This window comes from Cebus imitator, unplaced genomic scaffold (assembly GCF_001604975.1).
Source record: "Cebus imitator isolate Cc_AM_T3 unplaced genomic scaffold, Cebus_imitator-1.0 Scaffold128, whole genome shotgun sequence".
Lineage (NCBI taxonomy): Eukaryota > Metazoa > Chordata > Mammalia > Primates > Cebidae > Cebus > Cebus imitator.
The window spans coordinates 5,129,383-5,133,984 of record NW_016107443.1 but is presented as its reverse complement, the minus strand read 5'-3'; the positions used below and the strand labels follow the sequence as shown (position 1 = coordinate 5,133,984).

Sequence of the window (4,602 nt, the reverse complement as noted above, 5' to 3'; positions counted from 1 at the left end):
CCTACATTTGCAAAAGCTATAGTAATTATTCACAAGTAGAGACATTAAAATTCATTCCATAATCATCATTATTTGAGCCAGAGAAAGACTATTGCGAATTGGAATATCTAAATTCAAAATTTAGGACATGCAGGTGTGATTATAATATCTTTCTCTTCTCTTTCAATTTGAGTTTACATATTTAGATAAACATAACATAGTATTATTTTTTTTTAAAGTTTCCTGGCCAGAGGAAGAACTTCATTTCAGGAGTCCAACATGATGCAAAGATTAACACATTTTTCCAGTCTTGAGATGCTGCTGCTCCCTGAATGGAACTTTCTCTGTCATGCTAATATTTCCTACAGTTTCTTTTTGAGGAAAATAAATGCTAAATGCTGTCAATTTTCAGACTGTCCCACACTGAAACCTACATGAAGACATTCAGGAACATAACATGAGTAAAGATTAGAGAAATTGTAAGAAAAAAAATTTGAAGGATAAGATGATGGTAACTTATAATTTGATAGCTGCTCTAAGCTTGGCTGAGCGCCCTCTGGGGTTATCTTGTACATCCTGATCTTGTGGACTAAGCACCTTCTTGTGTATCAATTCCCACATTAAAGGAGCTCTTCTTATAGAGACTTCTTCCATGTTTTCATGATCTGAACCCAATTGCAATGTTTTCATCATTCGCTGTCTAACACTTAGGTTAAACCTTTCTGTCATGCTTATTCCAAGCGAAAACCTTTTGACAATGCGATCCTCTAGTGAATGGAGGGAGAGGACAACAAGACAACCACCAGGTGTCAGAAACTTCTGAGCTGTCTTTAGTCCTGTGTAGAGTTCATTGAGCTCATTGTTCACAAATATGCAAAGAGCCTGGAAAGTCTTGGTGACAACATGGGTAGATCGCTGTAGCATATCATTTTGTGCATAAATAGCAGAGGGAGGAAATGCACCTGTGACTATGCTGGCAAGCTGCTGGGTTCTGGTGATGGGGTAGATGCTACATAACAATTGTTGAAGCAATTTTTCTTGGTGTGCTTCTCCTTCCCATATGTTCTTAGGGTAGATGCAAGTGCCTGTTGATCTAAAGCATTCACAACATTAACTGCAGGGGTATGTCAGGTTACCTGCCACCATCCATCCTCATGTCCAAGGGGCCATCTTTCCAAAGGGAAAAAACTCTTGGGAGTATCAGGTTGCATGGAGGAACACCCAGGATCCATAAGAACTCCATCTGAAGTCCCTGGCTGCACTCCAGCTTTCATTAATAAGGCTCTGCCTGGCTGAACTGGCCCAGCATAACTCAGATTTGTTTCGTATACAACTCTGAAAGATGTTCAGCTAATGCATAACCTGTTGGGTCCCTGTCTAAGGCATACAGAACAATATCTAACTGCTGTAGAGTGGCTTTTGTGTACCTTCCCTAACCAAATGTCATATCTAGAAAAATCTGTCATTTTGTGGTGACAAACAATGAACAGCTTCATCCAGCATTTCGGGAATGTGTAATTTAGCCACAGTTTCAAAATCTTTATCTTGAGATCTGTGTAACTCCTGGGCTTGAGTTTGATCTGTTTGCTCCTAGGTTTCATATTCTTTATATTTTTCTGCTGTAGCATGCATTCCTTTTGGCCAGACACCTAAATTACGAATGCCAGATTCCAACCAACATGAAAGACATTCTTTATATATTCTACAAAAATATGGATACTGAAGCATATTTGTTGACTGTAGGTCAACAGATCTAAGGCACAAAGACTTCTCAGTTGGCCTCTAACTTGAGCTAGTGACTACCACTACAGTGCCGGAGAACCTGAACTTGCCCACTTTAAAATTTGTTTTCTCTGATAAGAATAGCTACCCCTGTTCACTTTTCATGAAATGCCTTTTTCCACCCCTTTAAGTTTATGTGAGTCCTTAAGTGTTAGATGAGTCTCCTAAAGGCAGCAGAGAGTTGATTGGTGAGTTGTTATCCATTCTGTATTTCTGTATCTTTTTAGGCCATTCACATTCAATGTTAGTATTGAAATGTGAGGTAGCATTGCTTTCATCGTGTTCTCTGTTGCCTGTGTACTTTGGTTTTTGGTTTGTTTTTTGTTTTTGCTTTTGTATTTGTTTTATAGGTCCTGTGTGATTTATGCTTTAAAGAGGTTCTGTCTTAATGTATTTCCAGGATTTGTTTCAAGATCCTGAACTCCTTTTAGCAGTTCTTATAGTGGTGGTTTGGTAAAGGTGAATTCTCTCAGTATTTGTTTCTCTGAGAACAACTGTATCTGTCCTTCATATATGTTGCTTAGTGTTGCTGGATACAGAGTTTTTGGCTGATGCTTGTTTTGTTTTAGGAAGCTGAAGATAGATCCCCAATCCCTTCTTGCTTGTAGGGTTTCTGCTGAGAAATCAGCTGTTAATCTGATAGGATTTCCTTTACAGGTTACCTGGTACTTCTGTCTCAGTTCTTTCCTTCGTCTTAACTTTGGATAACCTGATGACAATGTGCCTAGGCTAAGATCTTTTTGTAATCAACTTCCCAGGTCTTCTTTATGCTTCTTGTATTTTGATGTCTAGGGCTCTCGCAAGGCCAGGGAAGTTTTCCTCGATTATTACCCCAAATATGTTTTCCAGCTTTCAGAATTCTCTCCTTTCTCAGGTACACTAATTATTCTTAGGTTTGGTTAACATAGTCCAAGACTTCTTGGAGGCTTTGTTCATATTTTCTTATTCTTTTCTTCTTTATCTTTGTTGGATTGTGTTAATTTGAAGATCTTGTCTTCGAGCTCTGAATTTCTTTCTTCTACTTGTTCAATTCTATTGTAGAGACTCTCTAGAACATTTCACATTTCTAAAGGTGTATCAAAAGTTTCCTGAATTTTTGTATTGTTTTTTCCTTAAGCTATCTATTTCCATGAATATTTCTCCCTTCACTTCTTGTATCACTTTTTGGATTTCCTTGCTTTGGACTTCACCTGTCTCTGGCGAACTAACCTACTGAATTTTTTTTCAGGTAAATCAGGGATTTCTTCTTGGTGTGGATCCATTGCTAATGAACTAGTGTGATTTTTAGGGGGTGTTGAAGAGCCTTGTTTTATCATATTACCAGGGTTGGTTTTCTGGTTCCTTCTCATTTGGGTAGATTCTGTCAGAGAGAAGGTCTAGGCTGAAGGCCGTTGTTCAGATACTTTTGTCCCACAGGGTGTTCCCTTGATGTAGTACTCTCTCTTTTCCTATAAATGTGGCATCCCATGAACCAAACTGCAGTGATTGTTGTCTCTCTTCTGGGTCTAGCCACCCAGCAAGCCTACCTGGCTCTAGGCTAGTACTGGGGGTTATCCACACCCAGTCCTGTGATGTAAACTATCTCTGGGTCTCTCAGATGCAGATACCAGTGCCTGTTATGGTGGAGGTGGCAGAGGGTACAATGGACTCTGTGAGTGTCCTTAGCTTTGGTAGTTTAATGCTCTATTTTTGTGCTGATTGGCCTCCTGCCAGGAGGTGGCACTTTCCAGGAAGCATCAGCTATATTAGTGTGGGAGAGGGACCAGCAGTGAGTGGAGCCCTAGAACTCCAAAGATTATATGCCCTTTGTTTTTCACTAGCAGGGCGGATAGGGAGAGATCATCATGTGGGAGCAGGGCTAGGGGTGTCTGAGCTCAGACTCTCCTTGGACGGGTCTTGCTGCAGCTGCTGTTGGGGATGGGAGCGACATTCCCAGGTCACTGGAGTTGTGTACTTAGGAGGATTATGGCTGCCTTTGCTGAGTCATGCAGGTTGTCAGGGAAGTGGGGGAAAGCAGGCTTCATGCAGCTCCCATGCAAACTGAAGGGCCCACCTCACTCCCACTGTACCCCCCACAACAGCCCCAAGTCTGTTTTCAAGTGGAGGGTAAGATGGGCTTGAAAATTTGCCTGAGGCTATTCACCTTCCAGCTGTGAAAGAAAAGGGCTTTAGTTCTTCCTCTGCTTGTGAAGTCTGCACACCCAGTTGGCACCCTCCCCAAAGTTCTGACCAGGAAGTTTCTCCTCCAGTTCAAACTGTTATGAAGTTCAGCTAGAGAATTCCTTTTCCTTGTGGAGTTTTACCTCTTGCTCCTCTGGCCATCCTCCCGATGGATCCCTATGGTGCCCAGCAGGAATGGGCTACATGAGGACACAATGAGCTCCCAGGGCCTTTCTGCTGCTTTCTCTACCCCTGTATTTCACCCAGCTCTCTAACTTGGCACAGCTCTGGGTAAAGTCGGAAACTTCTCCTGCAAACAGACCTTCAGCTTCTCCACTGGGGGTGTGTGTTCAGGAAAGGAGGGTCGCCCTTTCCCACTTCCACAGTTGGGGCACTCACAGTATTTGGGGTGTCTTGAGGGTCCCACAGGAGCAGTCAGCTTCCTTCAGAGGGTCTGTGGGTCCTCTTGGGATTGCTGGTTTATTCTTGCAGTGGATCTGGAGCTAAAATTCACAATGCAAGCCTCCACACACTGCTCTTTCTGGAGCTACAATCTAGTCCTGCCTCCCATCTGCCATGATCTTGACTGAATCCCCAAGAAATAATTTAGTATCAATTATTGGCCTATAGTATAAACTCCTTGAGATCAGGGACAACCTTTGTATTCTCAATGCCTAGAAC

General features: G+C 42.1%; 1 pseudogene; it reads right to left on the bottom strand.

Moving 5' to 3' along the window:
• Positions 1-342: 342 nt before the first annotated feature.
• LOC108312685 lies at positions 343-1,707 on the bottom strand (annotated as a pseudogene).
• Positions 1,708-4,602: the final 2,895 nt, after the last annotated feature.